The sequence below is a fragment of the Apis mellifera genome, linkage group LG5 (genome assembly GCF_003254395.2).
Source record: "Apis mellifera strain DH4 linkage group LG5, Amel_HAv3.1, whole genome shotgun sequence".
NCBI classification, from domain to species: domain Eukaryota; kingdom Metazoa; phylum Arthropoda; class Insecta; order Hymenoptera; family Apidae; genus Apis; species Apis mellifera.
This window is the reverse complement of record NC_037642.1, coordinates 7,575,297-7,593,387: the sequence shown is the minus strand read 5'-3', so window position 1 is coordinate 7,593,387 and position 18,091 is coordinate 7,575,297. Positions and strand designations below refer to the sequence as shown.

General features: G+C 42.9%; 1 protein-coding gene and 1 non-coding gene across 2 annotated transcripts in view; one reads left to right on the top strand and one right to left on the bottom strand.

The window, feature by feature from the left end:
• The window catches only part of LOC411086 (protein jagged-1), a 101,796-nt gene that overhangs the window by 884 nt on the left and 82,821 nt on the right, over positions 1-18,091 (top strand). The gene's annotated exons all lie outside the window — the stretch shown is intronic.
• Positions 1,675-1,762, bottom strand: Mir6004 (microRNA 6004). The gene has a single exon (NR_127306.1). It is a non-coding gene; the product is annotated as a microRNA 6004 (primary transcript).

The following is an 18,091-nucleotide window of genomic DNA, read 5'->3' as shown; positions in this document are numbered from 1 at the left end:
GCATGCCCTTGCTCGCGTCCGATTCCTCTTTGTATCCAACTCACCATCGTCGTCGATATCCCGGCATCGATCGTTTCTTCTTCTTCTTCACGCGTTTTTCGCGACCGCCCTCAAGATCGGTGATACCCGATTTCTTCCCTGGCACGAGTTCGGTCCACGTTCACGTCGCTTCGAAAAAAAGGAGACGAGGTTGGAGAACGATTTTCGAGCCGTTCAACCCGATCCGCAAACCGTGACCATCCTTAACAGGTTTGATTTAACGCTTCTTTCGTGCGTACAATCAGTTTCGAATGTAATTCCGATCTCTGCCAGCAATTTTTAGTTCCCATTAGTCGATTTCTAGATATTTTTGTAATAATTACGTGACTACGTGGCCGAGTTGAGCTTTCTCGAGTAACACATTCAACGAGGTAGTAAAAATCGAAGCGGATCTTCAGATATCGGCGAATATTGTTTTTTTGATAAAAAAATAATTGTAAAACGAAATGAGAAATGCAACAAAATTCAAAATAATTGTGCATACTTGTATACGATACACGTGAAAATTTTTTTTCATTTTTTTACATATCTTGTTCATGACGCGTACATTCACCTGCATCGAATGTGTTAAAAGTAAAGATATTTATACGCGATTAGGAATACCATCGCGGGATAAAAACTGTGTCCGAAGAAATTGCGAGTCCCACGGAAATTCAAGTGTTCTGGATGAAAGATTTTGCGATCGGTTGATCGTTACCATGAATATCCCGCACGGGGGAACGTAACGCAAGCAAATTGGAGATGTTTTTTTGCAGCCTCCATCCGTGCGGCTTAAAATACCGAATTAATAGCGACAGACTCGTGTTTAGCATCGGTGATTGTAATTTAGTGGTCCAGTAATGGAAGACACAGCGGGAGCACGGTTGCTCGATGGAAGCACACTGTTAATTGCTGGTCAAAAGTAGGAAATGGAATCGTGTCTGAACGATTCCACGGATCATTAACTGCGAACTGTGTCGTGTAAGATATTCAATATCCTCTCGGTCCTCGACACGCGCGTCCCCGACTTCCGTAAATTAGCTTCGCGAGTAGAAATTTATCCCAAAAGGAAGACGCGATTTGTAGTACCTTGTATTATGTTCGATAAGGAATACAACTATTGAGGAGAGTTCAAAAGTCGTTAAAACTTGAAGGATCAACATATCGATAACTAAAGACTGTTGTAAAACATGGAATCGTTTTAACGAGTCACGAATAAATCTCTTCGAGTATTATTAAAGAATTCATTTATCCAAGATTTTAATACAGAATCAATAAAGGATTTGGATTAAATTAATACTACGATCATTTATCTTAGATTTCTAGAATTTGTTCGTTAAAAGGAAACCGTCCATCCGAACTGACATTTTCTCACATTGTGCTTAATAGAATTTGTACCAATCTCACAGTTTCACGGATGGGTTTCGATTTAATATTTTTCACGTGGACAATAAAAAGCTGGACTGTATTTGAGAAATTTATCGCACGTGCTTACACGGTGGGTAGCCGAGGTGAGAAAAGGAGCGCGTAGCCAGCTAGGGGTACGGGGGAAAAAAGACGGAGCAAGTAGTCTGAAGCACGTAGCGTGACCCAAACCCGTGACAAATTCATCGTGTCACGCCGTCTCACGTGTTCCAGGGATCGTGGACCACCGTTGAGACCGTAGAACGCAACGCAATCGTGACTCTCGTCATTGATACAATTTAGAAACACGATCATTAACGCTCCATTCGTTAACGTATCCGATCACGCGTGACTTCCTTTTTTCTTTTTTTTTCTTTCTTTTTTCACGCATTTAATTAATCTTCAAATTTACAATATAATCAGCGGAAAATTAACTCGAGTGAAAAATTCCAAAAGAATCGAGATTTTTCCCTTACATAGATATCGATACACGATATCCTTTCCTTAACTCGATCTCGAATTTGTTCCTCGTTCGTGTTTCTGCTTTCTCTCCGAAACATCCAAGATCCTATTCGATTCATCTTCCTCCTTTAATCATGCATCGTCCCTAAATGGTCCTCCACAACAGTTGCAACCAGCGCAATCAGGCTTCCATTCCAACTTTATCTTCCTCCAATATCGTCCAACACGTCACCCATCGATCAGTCAATCTCTCATCGGATCTGCGAGCCACGGTACGACTCGGTACTTCGTTCCATGCTTTCCAAATTCTAGATAATTCTAGAAGATTATCATACGTCGGCCAATTCGTAAACAAGCATTCTTTTGTATCGTTAATAATTTTCGAATTCGAAATTTGAACGAAAATAGAGAAATATTTTGGTGATGGAAAAAATACCGAGGGGAGAATCGGCATACGGGATCGTCACAGCAGGGATCGCGAGATACCATCTTAGTTAACATCCTCGACGTAGATGATATCTACGTAGCTCGAATCACGAGCCAGTGATCTCGTCACTGTCCACTTATCTGTATCGATTCACAAAGCTGAACTTTCGAATATTACGCACAGAATTTATCGACTCTTCTTATAGATTGTTTTATTTTATTTATGTAACAGGATTAACGAGTGACAGGGTTCGATGAGAGAAAGTAGAATGATCGTGATCATCGTTAAATTTTGATATAGTGGAAGATGTGTTGGATAAAGAAATTGTTCGAAAGAATGCAAGGAATGAGTTTGATGAAACGATTAAATGAAAATATAAGCAGGCTCTGGTTACCATTCATTATCATTCCTTCATGGTTGTTGGGAAATTTTATCACAATTTTACATGTATTCATCTTGTTGGATTCGTTCCTTCATCCCCTTAATTCAAAATTACTCGATTAACATGATTAAGTTAGGTTATATATCGATAGGATTAACTTACACGTTTTCCAGTTTCATAAAGACCGCTCCCGTTGTTATCTCATTTCCTGCAGTTTCTATTTATATCCAACACACATTTATTAAATCTTGGGAATTAATCGCGAGGAAAACACGCGAAACTAAAAAGACGGAAGCCGGCCAGCCGCATCTGATAATTCGTTGCGCCATCCGCCATTTTGACCTCTCTTCGTGTGGGTATTTCGCATTCCCTGAAATCTGTCTTGCCATTGTCTTCGAACATAGTTATTAACAACTGTTTACGAGTCGTAATACACACTGTGGAAACGAGTGGTTAAAAAATAAAAAAATCTATTTTCTTTATCCATCTCTCGATCTGATTCCAATTTTAATTAGAATCTCGTGGATAAAATTTCAAAAGAAAAAATTTTTATTACGCATTGTACCATTATACGAATTCTCGAATACATAATTTTTATCTCAACAACGGGTTTATTAAAACCAGACAACGAACATTTTGAAAATTTTCAAACCGTGGTACTTTATCTCGACTCATTGTGACGTCTCGCGGCACGTTACGGGACTTTCGAAACACTTCCGCGCGTTCGACGAGTTTGCTAATTCTGCCCCCATTTTTCACCGTTTTTTTAACAACGGCACAGATATCGCTGCTGAGATTTCTCACCGGACTTTATATCGAACGGTTTCGTAACGCGGAGGATTCACAACTGAGCTGAGTGAATCGTACGCTTGAATCAATTTCGTCATCCGATGCCAGGGTCCGGCATCTGGAAAAGTTGCAACAAGCAAGCAACGAAGTCGGGGCATTCCGGCGTCCCAGACAATTACGGGCATCGATCGGCTCGGTTACGCCTACGATCTCGTTACAAAATCATCGGTCAGAGAGAGAGATTAACAAAGGGTTCGGAAACTGTTTTATCTGTTCCCGATCTCGGGGCAGTAAAAGTTCGTCGAGGGCGCCCCCTCCCCTTCGAGATGGAGGAGAAAATCTCGGCTAGATATATCCAGGCACTCTGATTAAAGTAATCTCTTATTGTGGGAACACGATCTTATTCTCTTACGTACAACAGAATTCCAAAAATATTTTTCCATTCGAAAATAAGTATGGGCTCTTCGTTGTGTTTTATTTTCTAGACACGGAGGTCGATCTGATCCTTTGTGTCGAATTTTGAGTTCTTCCTTTTATATTTATGTGTCGTAGTGTCTCGATATGAAACGATCGAAAATTAAAGGAATGGATCGGCCACGCTCTCGATAATAGGATCGTTACGTAAAAATACCTTCCTTTCTCTTCTTCTTCGTCGATGTCAAGCTTCGAAAATCGTTGTGTATATATAAATTATGAATATAATTGCGCATACGCTATAATCTCTGGCTAATAATAAGAAATGTATAAGTCATACAAATCATTATTACTTGGTTATTAAGAATCTTACGGGCTATCGTAACGAATTCTTTACGTCTATATTCCCCGTGATTCCGCCATGCTTTCTAATTGCGTTAATAATTCTCGAGAGGCACGAGGAACGTGACCGATAAATTTCATCCGCAAAATTAGGATCTTTCAATTAACATCGTAAGAGTATCGATTAGAATTAAATTGATATAAATATTTCGATTTCCTTCGACTATTGCATCTGCAATTTTTTTTTGCGAAATTAAAGATTCTCTTCGTAACGAAATAAAAATAAAGACCAGTCGAAACGATCCAATCGAAAATCTGTGCAATGATTCAAGAATAGTCCGCGACTCACAATCCACGTAGCGAAAACTCCGTATCCGCCTGTTGTTCCCCTTCGACACGGTGGCAAGAACCCACATCAGCGGCTCATTTATTCAACCGGTCGACGTGGAAGTCGCCTACCAACGGTGGCCCCGTTCCACCCTCTTCCACGAGCCTCGTCCCCGCCTCGAAACCCCCTTGCAAGGGGCGCCAGGACGGCGAGAAGACGTGGCTCATTACGCGGCACGGTCCCCTTTTATTGTTCATTACCGTAATGAGCGGGCCGAGCCTCTGTGCGTCGTCGCATTTCGGATTAGCCGATCAATTAATGAGCGGCCACGGCAAACAGGGGGGAGTTAGGGTAACCCGAAACTGGAAAATAAATAAAAGGAGAGGGGGGAGGAGGAGAGACGTCTCTCGTCTCTCCTCTCCTCGCGAGAAGGAAGGGTTGGGGATCTTGGGAGGGGGAGGCATATAATCGGCACCGAATTCGAGAGAATGCGAGACACGTGTATTAATTTCACGGGACGGCTCGTAAAACTCGTGCCTTTACGATTCTAGCGCAGATACCAGGCGTGCGTTGGCTCTCCGTCCGGCCGGCCGGACAGGTAGGTACAGGTTGGTTACAGGTAGAGGTGTATCCGATATGCTGCCCCGAACGTTTATTTAAAACACCTTTTCCACCGGGGCTCCGTGAGTAATATTACGGAGCTGATACTTGTGTGGATCCTCGTGCTTACCTTCTCTTATTTTCGTCCCAAGTTTTTTTCCTTCCTCCTCCTCTTTTTCTTTTTTTTTTTCGCGTCTTTGAGGTGAAATTTAAGGGAGGCGAAGAGAAGGCTTATATATATATACTTAAAGAAATATGCAATGGATCGATACGTTTATCACGATATTTTCAAAGAAATTTGCATCTACTTATATATGACGAGTTGTGGTGGTATCGGGGCAAGAAACGAACGCATCGCAGAAAATTCCATTTAAATTCGACGATTGAAAAGCGCAAGAAGAGCGACGAGCTAAACTTCTTTCGCGTTAAACGTGTATCATTATACTCTCCGCGATGCATGGAGATCGTATCATCCGCTTTTGATAACAGGAGAAAAAACTCATTCTAAGAATCTTTAAGATATTTCTTCGAGATATTTAAAAAATATATCGCGAGTAACGGAAAAAAGGAAAAAAGATACCAAGATAATTGAACGAAGACGATAATTCTTCGATTTACTCGAATTTCCATAAAATTATCAGGTACGCTAATTCGATCCCCCGCCCCCCACTCAATTAATCTCGAGCCTGGTTCAAAGCCTCCTCGACAAGAAACACAAGCCGCTTCTTTTTTACACCCCTCCCCGCTTCTTTGTTCCAATATCGAGCGGAAATTACGTATTTTGTCGGCTCGATTTTAAAAACAGTTATAATTCATCCGCGAGTACGTTCTTGCCGCGTTGTTTTGCACCACCTCCGTTCCGATCGTTCCTCGATGGCCAGTCCATCGACGTGCCATCAAACGTCGGTCGAAACGGTCTCGTGAGAACTCGTCGATCGAAATCCGGGCCGCGGATCTCTCTTCCTGTCGGTCTAATCCGAGGAGGGACGACGCATCGCCGTGTAACGAGAGATCAACTCCTGTTTTATCACGAATCGTTCCTTCATCGTTTTCGAATCGTTCCTTTTTTCGCGTCGGCGAGGATTTCTCGCGCGCGCGCGCGACTTCTTTACGACGCCAATTACTCGATCGGAGGAACGGCTGCCGGGGATATTGGACGACGTTCGGTTCCCGTTACTTGGCCAGGCAATCATGCAGTCCGATTTGCCCTCGAAATCGAATCGAAGCCGCCTCACAGACTTCCCGTGGCCGTCCGTTGTGTCAATAACAGTAACCGCGATTGAATGGAATCGGTGAAAGGGCCCTCGGTGGATAAAATCGTTCGCTTTATTCACCGACTTTCCTTTAACGCTGCCACTTTTTCTTTTTCTTTCTCCTTTATCTCGTATCATTAGGGATCGATAAAAGTTATATATTTTAAAATCTACGAGTTTTTCACTCGTAGAATCATATCGACTAGATTAATTATTTCTCACATATTTTCTTCCTACGTTCCTCAGTTTTTCTTCACGTGGAAAAATCGCACAGTTAAGACACTAGGCACAAGTTAAAAGTTGATTGATACATGGATACATACGTTGAGAAAAATTTCTCTTATAAAATGCGAAACGAATATCCCAGATACACGGTTTATAAATATGGAGGGAGAAAAATGGTTACACCAGCACCATCCGATGCATTCCCATTAAAGCACTATCCACGATTAACGCGTTCCTTAGAATGGTTCAATCGGATGCACAGCGTAATGAAGAGAAACTCTCGAAGATCGATCTTCGCCTGTTCGGAACCCGTTTTCTCCCCCACCAAACCCGCCATTGTCTAATTTATTCGAATGATCGTGTAAAGACCATCTCCCTGTATAACGTGCACCTGTAAACGCGAAACCTGTGGGGAGGAACACGGGTACCACAAAGCGTCTCGCTAATAATCGACGCGATCGGACTCGTAAAAGCTGCCGAACGAAAACCGGGCCCCGACCACCGATTCCAGACCTCTCCAGGATACTCTCTCTTTCTTCATCCTTCTCCATCTTCTCCATCCTCTTCTTCTTCTTCTTCTTCCTTTTTTCCACGTCCCATCTCCGACCCCGGCCGACCTCCTCGACGTTTCATCCTTCGTGGACCCACGCCTCGAGAGTGATCTTTCGATCGCCGCCTCTAATAAATGCAATTAATGATCTGTCACGTTTGATCCTTGGCCAACGATCGGCTCGGGTCCTGTTTCAACGAGCCGACCGCGTACGGATTTTCGATACACGCGTGTCTGCGTGCGTGTATGCGTGTGTATCCTCCACCCCGATTGTTTTTTACGAGGTTAGGCGAGAAGGACGAGAATTTTTATTTCGATGGACGGAATCGGAATCGAGATTTCGAGGGAAACGAAAGAGGAGGGGAGAGTTCGACTCGTTGTTTTGCGTCATAGAATGATCTCTCGTGTTCCGCGATTCGTCATCGCGATGCTTCGTGGATCCCGGATAGGATATCGGCCCGATCTAATCGACGCCTCATTAAGGATCTACCTAACGTCGCTCTGGTCAACTCGCAATGCTGAGTCAGTGGCTCTCATCCCCTATTCCTTGTTGGAAAAGAAACAATATTTCTCTCTCTGAAGTTTACAGCTTAAAATTGTGTATATAAAAAAGTATCTATATTTTCAATACGATCCTAAATTATTAATAATTATATACGAAGCACGAAGTACAAATTATAGATTGCAATGATATCGATCTTCGAAAGTCTAAATAAAAAATAGATCCAACTTCATCGAGCACAATTTACTTCTCACACAATTCATGCTCCATTTCTGATTGTATCTGGGGCACCGATTTGCCACTCTCGATCGACGATCGACGCAAATCTTTTGGCCGATAAAGGTTCAACGGCCCCGTGTAATTACCGCGACGTGGTTAAAGACGGACGACACGTAACGAGAATTGCGGATCGGACGGTCACGTAGCGATTGAAAGAAGAAGAAGAAGGTGGGAATCGAGACGATTACGAAACGATGAAAACGAGGGGGGAGGGGAGAGAAAAAAAGAACGTGAAAAGGTAAAGAAAAGCATAAAGATCCGCGGGAAAAAGTCGATCTCGAGGTAGAAGGGACGACACGATTAAAATGATCGATCGATAATTACGTGTTCCGTGACTCCTCTCTTGCGATTTCCTCTTTTTTTCCGTTCCTTCGTTGCAACTTATCTCGGATGAATTCTGGTCAATATGCTTGGCAACCGTGCTTGCCAACCATGCTTGCCAAGAAACAATACACGTTTTCCTCGAAGGACTCGTCATTTCCTATGTGACGCGCATTGTATTTTAGATGAATTCCCATGTTAAACGTGGAGTTTCGTCTGTTAAATTTTGGATTTATATTTGATAGGATGCGTGATGAAGTGAAAATTTTCCTCACCCAGCAAAAGAAGAATTATACGTTCAGATCAATAACTTTTTATCGGATCGAAAGGGTCCGGTGACACTTACACGATAACGCCGCCCACGCTAGTTATAATAGTTAAGGTAGCTGGACAAATTGAGCTACGAAATTTTACTTTACGTTATCTAAATCTGTCCCCTTTCATCTGGATAATCCTATCCCTTGATTTGTTTCCAAACAATTAAATTAGGTAGCAAGCTAATCTAGGGATCCCCAATTATATTAAAAATCCCTAGTTTATAGTTCATAAACTTACTTAGTTATTGACAAATTCTAGACATTCAAATTTTCCATATTATAGATTCCATCGTAACAGACGTAATAATTTAAACGAAATTACAATCGTTCGATGTGTTATTTTCCACAAAGAGATCGATGAAAAAAATCACCGGCCACCAACGCGTTGCAGACAATCAGATAAAACTGACTCACGTCAAAATGCAATATTTTCGCGCGCGACGACACCTGAACGTCTCCCACGAGAGCCTGGCCTCGCATGCCCCTCGTCCTTTCCATCCCATCCGGTTTTCCTTCTTTCTCTCTCTCTCTCTCCTTCCCCCCTCTTCCGCCACAACGACCAATAATCGTAACATCTCCGCGAGGAATTCCAAAGATGCTGCGACCGGCCTCGTCTCTAATGAGAAAGCTGTCCACCGTCCTATTCCAACCCGACCCACCTTTCCTCGTCCTTCCAAACAGTGTGAACGCTCGGCCACCTACCAGATGATTCATGCTCATGCCCATCCACGTGGAAAACGAGGCGGTGGAGATGGAGCGCGCGGATACGCGCGTGTCACACATACGGCTGTGACACGGATCCGCTGCTTCGAAGGACCGCCTTTTCCCCCTAGGCTCGTCAACTTTGGAAAAAAGGAGCATCTGAAACGTCGTTGCACGCCGAGAGGGGGGAGGGGGTCGAGGTTGGATCGTTGCTCGATTAATATAGAGAGCAATTAGTCGCGATGATCTTTCGTTCGTTCTATCCTAGGGAATACGATCGAGGCAAGTTGATGGCGGTAGATTATAGGGTGGAAACTTGTCGTGTGAACTTCTCTCCCGTCGTCATTTAGGATTCCGTAAAGTTAAGTTAATTTATACGTGAGATTTCACGTTCAGGCAAGATTCATTATTTTTTTCTAAAAATTTTCTTTTTAGCATTGCAGCGTAACCGTAGAAAATGATGATCGATAGATATACTTGTAATTATTATAGATAATTACATTTGCTAATTTTCCGTATTAACCAAAAATAATTGTGCGTATTATAAACAAATTAATTATATTCGTACAGTGTAAAATATAATCAAAATTGAAATGATCGATTAGAATCTATCTAATCTTTTACATCTTTGATTTATATTTAAAAGATCATAACAATCGATATTGAATCGAGTTGATTTAACTTATCTCATTAAACGAGAATATCGCGAATTATTCTATTAATTTTCTTTCTTAAATCCAAACTTTCTTTTGAAAATAAGGATTAATGCATTCGTCTCCTCCTCGACCCTTCTCGTTAACGATAGCTTTCACGATGTCCAAAGCTTGGTAAACTGCCGGTATCCGCTTACACACGGGGTCCACACGTGTTAAAAAATAGTAATACCACAGCCGGCCTCGATTGCCGGGATCGTGTTCACGGACGATGAACGATGCGTTGAACCGGCGGCCGAAATTTCGCGGGCGTCGGCGTTGGCCGGGCTTAATTTTCGTCCATTGGAAACAGGCGCCCAACGATAAGAATTATCGTATTAGCAACCGTGCACTCGTCCAATCGAGATAAACACGGGGGACGAGCGAATGGAATAAATAGCAATCGGCGGGACTCCTCTGATCCGACAATCTGTCGCGAGCCTCGAACATCTGTCGCGACTCTTTGTCGAATTATTCCTCCTCCGAATTCTCGATTAATTTCTAAAACCAATTTAATTCATCCCTGTATTTTATTTCATTCCTTTTTTTTTTTTTTGCAAAAATCGTTGACGTTTTACAAAAGTGGAATTATTTTGAAACTTGGAGTAATTTCTAAAGTCTCGTTTTTCTTTTTTTCTTTCTTCAATTTCGTCGATGTCTTTTGCGAAAGTTTTTCGCTACTTCGAGCGATGATATCAGCGATTAAGTGGCGACAAAATGGCGGGAAACAGGGTCGAGGGCATAGCCGCGGGACAGGTATCGTCCGATTCTTTAAGAGGCGAGCGCATCGTTGGAATTTCTATTGAATGGAATTCCTCGACGCATCCCGCCAAGAATCGAGTTACGAACACGAAGGTCGTCTATTCTCGTCCCGGGAATATAATTGCATTTAATTACTTTAACCGCGAGATAAACGATTCTCGTATTTATCAACGATACACTCGTTCGAAAGGATAATATTTCATATCTCGAAGATGAAATCATTGAAACAGATATTATTTCATATTCTCTCTTTCGTATTCTTTATATAAAAAAATAATAATAATACAAACAAATATATTTCGACTCAACACGAAACGATTAAAATTCACCAAAATCATCAAAATTTCCTCAAAAAAAAAAAAACAAATAATAAATAAAAATCATACCACCTCGATTCCGCCAACCGTAAGCCACCAAGCGTCCAAAAACCGGTGGTCGTTTCACGTCGAATTACACGAAAACATCGGGGCGGCCTCGTGGAGAAGATCGACGATCGTTCACTTGCTCGTCTTTTTGATCGGGGCGCGTTGCGCCCAGTGTCCCAGGGGCGGTCGTGTCTCGTCAACGGGCCACCGGGATGGCCGGTCGTCCCGAGGTAACGACCCGCGGGGTCACAAGAAGAAGGTAGTAGTAGTAGTACTACTCCCCCCTCGAGACATCCGCGACGGAGGGAGGAAGAGGAGGAGAAGGAGGAAGAGGGCTCGCGCACGCCCGAGTCGCGCCTCGGGATCGTGGATCTTCCGTGGAGGAAGATTCGGCGTAGAGATCGACGAGAAGGTAAAAAGGAGATGTTCGAGCCGAGATTCGATCGGTGGTCTCTCCTCCATCTGTCGATGGAGAGAAGCTGTGGAGGCAAGGATCTCTCTCTCTCTCTCGTGTGTTGCGCGCGTATACGTAGTTTTCGAGGGGGGTTGTGTGTGTCGGCGGCGAGGCGAGGAGAAGTTCCGTGTACCGTGGAGTCCTTCTCGGATCGAGGAGAAGAAGGAGGAGGAGAAGGTGCTACAAAGAGGAAGATAAGGATATCGTGATCGATGGAGGTGTAAGAGGAAGGGAGAGAGAGAGAGAGAAGGAAAGGGGGAGCGTGAAACGCGATGGAGAAGGAAGGAGAAGAGAGGAAGTTGAAGAAAGACGGGGGATGAGGAGGATGTGGAAAAGTGGAAGAAGGAGAGATAGAACAGTTCGAAGAGATCGGGAGTTCTCGAGGAGATGCCAGACTTCTCTCTCTCTCTCTCTCTGACTGCGTTGGAAGAGGAGAGTGGACGAACCTCCGATGGACCACCTACCGTTCCTGATCCGATCTTCGTCCGTCTGTCCGTCCATCCTCTCGGTTCGAACTCGTCCCCGTCTCGCGCGTGGGGTATTCCGCGTCGCCGTTGCCCCGATGTTCCCATCAATAACGCTTATAATGTCTAATTAATCACAAATTATCTAGATCCCCGGTCGGGAAAAATCGGAGAGAGCGAGTTTGCGGATGTCGATACGGATTGCGGGCCGCGGATGTATCAATAACAAAACGAGGCGAGCTTCATTGCGAGGAAATTGGGTGCGCCATTTGTCAAGTGAACGGGTCGTGAAATGATGAAATCGTCGAGAGTCGGCGGCCATCTTTCGACCGGTGTTATATAACCGATTAATTGATCGTCTCGTTAAGAGAGCGGGCCGCGTTGGATACGCGGGATTAGCCTCGCCGATCATTAATTTTCCCGTATTTAAAATACGGGCCCCGGTTCGTTTCGCCCGGATTACCAATTTGCTTTTTCCACGAACCTCGGCCATCAATGATTTATGAAGAGTCAACCGTCCGCGTGGATTGAATCCGATCCGGCGAATACCGCTTCTACAAATTGTAAAGGGCCGTGAAGGAGGGAATCATTGTTCGATCTTACCTACGCTTAAATCCTCCCTCGACAGATGTATGGATACACGATCAAGAGTTTGTGCGCGGCAACAATAAGCGCCACCGCGAACTGTTCGTCAAGGCGACGAGCTTGTTCACCGTGGCTTCAATTCTCTCTTGAATGATAACACGTAGGAGGATGCGTACGCTCATCCAGCTGTTAGACATTTTCATACAGATTACTGTAGAGGGGATTTTTCTAGCGAACAAAAGGGAATTCTGTCGCGTAATTGTTAATTTTTTCCCTCCTCCCCCATCTCGAGGATTTGATTGTATTTAATCGAATTTACTCGCTGGATCTAATCGATTTGATTAAGCCGTATTGCGAGTGGAACACGGAAATTCTTAGTTTCTTAGATCGTTGCAGGAATTTTAAAATCGTTCGATTATGGGAACGTGCGGGATGTATTGATTTATGGCTTATGTCGTTTCTTTAAAAAATGAATATTGCCTTCCCGCGCGGATATCCTCCCGAAGAGATGAATTTATTAAAGATCCTAGACGGTGTCGGTAGGAAATTATTTCTCTCGGTTTCGTATATATTCTCGAGGCGATCGACGAGCTGTGATGTATTTAAAGTTGGCTCGATCAACGCCAAGTTTCCATCTTGCCATTTGCGAAACGTGAAATTATCGATATATTGGCCAAATACGAAATATCAATTTTTCAACAATTGAATAAAATTGTACTATTTTGACCTCGCCATTTCGACATGAAATGATGGAAATCTCGACGAAGAAAAAGAAATCTTCGAGCAGCGTTCATCAAGCATAATAAAATTCCTACGGATTATGTCACGTTTTATTTTAATCGTCTAATCCTTCGATCCGATATCAATAGTATGATCGATCAAAATCTTGAGCCGGCAAGATTCATCGCCTCGGATCAAAAGAAGAAGGAAACGATCTATTCCGTCGAAACTTTCCAGGAATCAATGTTTGGTATAGAAACGCGGGGAATAAAAGGGCGGGCTGGCATCCAATTAAATCTGTAGCATGTATCACGGTTATAGAGAGGGGTTCCTTTTTGCGGGGAATCGGGATCACGCCAGGCGGTCCAACAAGGCCTTACGTTCCCGTGCCCGACACCGTGGAATCGAACGCAACACGAAAGGCGGATTGCTTCTCCTCCGTCTCTTCCCTCCTGTGTTCGAGGTGACGATAAAAAGGGAACAATTGGAGGAACGTAGGAAACGGAGGGAGCGAAAGAGGAGAATCTGGGCGAGGATGGAAATGGTGTAAAAAAAAAAGGAGGGAAGGAAGAGGGAGAGAGGCACGAGAGTTAATAGAATAAATGACACGCTCGTGGTGGGTATCCAGGATCAATGTCGATCGCGGTGCGTGTCGAATCGTTTCGAGAATTAAATTCGTTCTCTCGTTCCTCGCGCACGCGTGTATGTGTGCGCGTGTGTTTACTCGTCGTGTTTCTTTTTACTTCTACTTCTCTCTCTCTCTCTGTCTTTCCTTCTACCAGATTTCACGCAATACTCGTAAAAATCGGGTCGGTGGTGAAAGAATCGTTGTTGAAAACTGTTTGCGTTCCTCGTTAATTTCTCGCTCCTCGAATACGAGAGTTTTATTTATGTCGCTCGATCTCCTTCTCGACATCCTCAACGAGATATTCTCGTTGTAATTGGCGGGCCGAGAGGAGTCGTCGCTTTTCATTTTATCGCGAGGAAACCGGTTGTTGTCACCGATAGGGAATCATCGACGGCGATGAAACAGGCGGCTCCCCTTTTTTTCTTTTCCTTTCTTTTCTTTTCTTTTCCCTCGTTCAACGAACGAACACGCGATTACGGGAAATTAATCGAGAAGGAGGAGGGTGTGAAATCCGGGGAGGGATTTATTAATCGAGTTTTATTAATCAAAGAGAGAGCTGCGCTTAATTGATCGGTGGCTCGTCTTCGTTCAATCTTGAATGCCACGAATGTCCTTTTCTTTCTCTCTTTTTCATACCTCGATCTCTTCCTCGTCGAAATAATTTGCAACTTTCTTTTTTCTATTCTCTCGAAAACGCGAAAGAAACAGATTCTGCATTCTTATTAAGATGATCCTTTTCTTTAAAAAAAAAAGAAGAAATGAAGGTAGAAAATTTAAAGAAAGATTTTAGAAAAGAATTTACACAGAGAAAGAAACAAGATGCACAGAGTACATACGAGAGTTTAACTTGTTTGCACTTACCTTCTCTATAAATCCAAAGTACCTCTGTAACACTTAGCCATCCAGTATTATATAAAAGTTGAAGTTGTAAAACATCTATCCACCATTATTATTTAATACTCTCATTATTGATAAGTGAGAAGTAAGCCCGGCCCTGTAGAAACAACGGTTTTATTGGCGGCGAGTGTTGGCAACGGTGGAAAGGAGAGGGAAAGTGGGATCCTCCTCCTCTTCTTCTTGCAGCTCCCCTTAATGAACAAAACTGTTTAACGCCAGGCTTGATAAGAAGTCGAATTATCTCCGGCCTCTTAGAGCGGCAACCGCCGGCCTCGTCGTTTCGTTCCTCTCCTCTACGATACGATACTTGGCTCTCTCTACCCACCGCGAGAATATGTAGCGGCCTACAGCACCCGTTTATAAATACTCGTTTAATTATGTTGATCTTTAACGGTCCCCAGTTTTATCGGCGTCCCTCCCTTCGCACAACAGGTCCTTGGAAACCGGGAACGTGGATCAGAGTCGATTTTGCGCGTATAATGCACGCTATTAAGGCGGAAATTATCACTGATCACGTTATTAGAACCGTTACATCGCGTCTTCGGCGTGATATCGACAGCCTGTTATCGGGACTCCGTTCCTCTTATAGTCGCACCCCGTAACGCGTAATTGGTTTATTGATTATTGTAATTAGGAATATTGGAATACATCGCGTGGAAAATTATCGCGTGTCTCGAGTCAATCGATATCGATGATGAAATTTCAATTGATAAGTTATTAGTGCGAAGCTTGATTGATAATTCTTAAACTAAATTCTACTAGATTCAAAAGATTATAAGGAAAAGCTAGGTTAAAGGTAACTTTCCTCAAAATTCAATTATTAAAAAATATATATATATTTTGAGAACATGGTAATGGGCTTTCTTGATATCAATGAATGAAAATTCAATTTATGAAATTATTCGCAATACTAGAATTGACTGATAATTCTTAAAATATAAATTCTACCTTCGTAATTTCGAAAGATTCAGAATTCAATTACTAGAATATATTCTGATCTCGTGAAACTCTTTAACTTTCTTAAAACAAAGACTGGGAAGCGCAGCGTGGCTCGAAATTAAATTCAATTTAATAGGTTGACCGCCGCTTCCGATCGATGCACGGCACGCTGGAAATATTAGCAGAAATTTTCGCCGGGAATGTTGTCCGTCCGCGCGGCGGCTATCCATCCGCGATGCCCCTTGTGCGCTTGTATATACTAGCGTAATGATGGTTTATGGCCGATGGAGGCGCGGACCCCGTGGCGGCCGTGTTGGACATGCGGTAAACCGCAGAACGCAGCCGCGGCAAAACCTACGGCGGAACAACCGCGGACAGGAATCGCCGGTGGCTTGCGAGACGATGCGCGTTAAGCTTAATTACCTCGTCCCCCGCGCTCCACCCTCTGCAAGGGCCGCGGCCACCGCCGCGGGGAGCCGTCGTAAAATTCGTCGGCCCTTTATGAAATTTTATTATCGGGTGGAAAGCCCGGTTTTCGATGCGGAAATACGATTCGGAGTTTATCGGGTGTCAAAGGGAGGGGATATACATTTGCATTTGCCGATGAATGGTTGGAATCCTGTTCCAACGGAGGAGGGGGAGAGGCGTAATATAGCGATGGCTCGGGTTATTTTTGGAAGGTGTTGAGAAATTACGTGGAATTCGAGGGATGGATATTAATTTTCGGGGGTAAAAATACTGGGATTATCGAGATTTATAAATGGGATGTTGGACGTTTTGAAATTAAATGTACGTACGTATACTTTGGGATAAGTTCTCTTGACGTATAATTCTTAAAAATAAATTTACAACATTTACGAATACGTTAATATATTTAATCAAAACTATGATAAATTTACCAAAAGAAAATAAAATTGTTAAATTCGAACTGCTCGTCTCGCGTCGAACGAAACCTAACCTCAAAATTAAAGAATCGTCTTCACGAATGCTTCAAGAATACAATAGAATATATACTGGATATAATAATCGATAAGTTTAACTTATAATATATATAACAATTGACAAAGATTTAAAAAATTCACCGAACAAAAGGTTAAATTCGAGCTGCATCGAACGAAACCTAACCTCAAAATTAAAGAATCGTCTTCATAAACGTTTCAAGAATACAATAAACGAATATATACTGGATATAATAATCGATAAGTTTCACTTTTAATATATTTAACAATTGACTTAAATTCCTCGCATCGAAGAAAAAACCTAACCTCAAAAGTAATGTATCGTCTCTATGAACGTTTCAACGCGACGATGCACAAAGGGAATTGGCGCGAAAAACCACGAAGAGATTCGTCGATTTATCGTGACGCCATTGTATCACGCCACCCGTTCCAACCTCACCCCGTTGGGATCCGTCTGGATCTTTGTTTGATGGGGCGCCGCAGTTATTGCCCCGGCCGATATCTGCTCCCGCATCTCCGGCTAATGATTATCGACCCCCCTTTATTTTTCTATTCCGCCTTCGCATGCACTCGCGCTTTCTGCCGCGCGCGGATCGTAGCCTCGCGACGTGTAACGAGTCATCGACGAGACAGGCCTTGGCCGAAGTAAGAGACGGGGGCCACATCCATGGAGAGGATATCGAGGCCCGTATCGAGGATCATGACTTTCGGTTCGCGGTGTAAATCAAACGATGTAATAAAGATCGATCGCGAGCGGGGGATCGTTGCTTCGTCGTGGTGCCCCTTTTTAATCCGTGAAACTCGTTCGCAACAATGTGATACATTGTGATGGGACGCGATTGTGTGCGCGATAAGAAGGGTGAAGGGAGATGAAGAAAGATTTGTTAAGGAGAGATCGGTGTGTAGTGGCTTTTGACGGAGTTCGATTATCTTGCGATAATGGGGGTAGATTCTGTCCGGATGCGAATGGTTTTTTTTTCTTTTATCGGATGTGATATTATGTTAATCGTCTGAACGATTAACTCGTCGTGTTGAATAGTAATGTTTTTTGAAAATTTTTTGCAGTGAAATTAAACTAATAATTATTATTCTGATTTTAATTAATTAGATGTAAAGTTTTTTTTTTTTATATCATATCGTAACGTTCGTAATAAAATGTAACGTGAGTACAAATGTATAAAAACGTATCGTGTTGAATTATGAATGGAGACACTTCGTATTTGAATATTATATTATATCGGGAATATTATAGCGTCGTAAACGATTCTCTAAATACGACACTTCGTCGAAATAAATCCTCGTGAAAGAGTT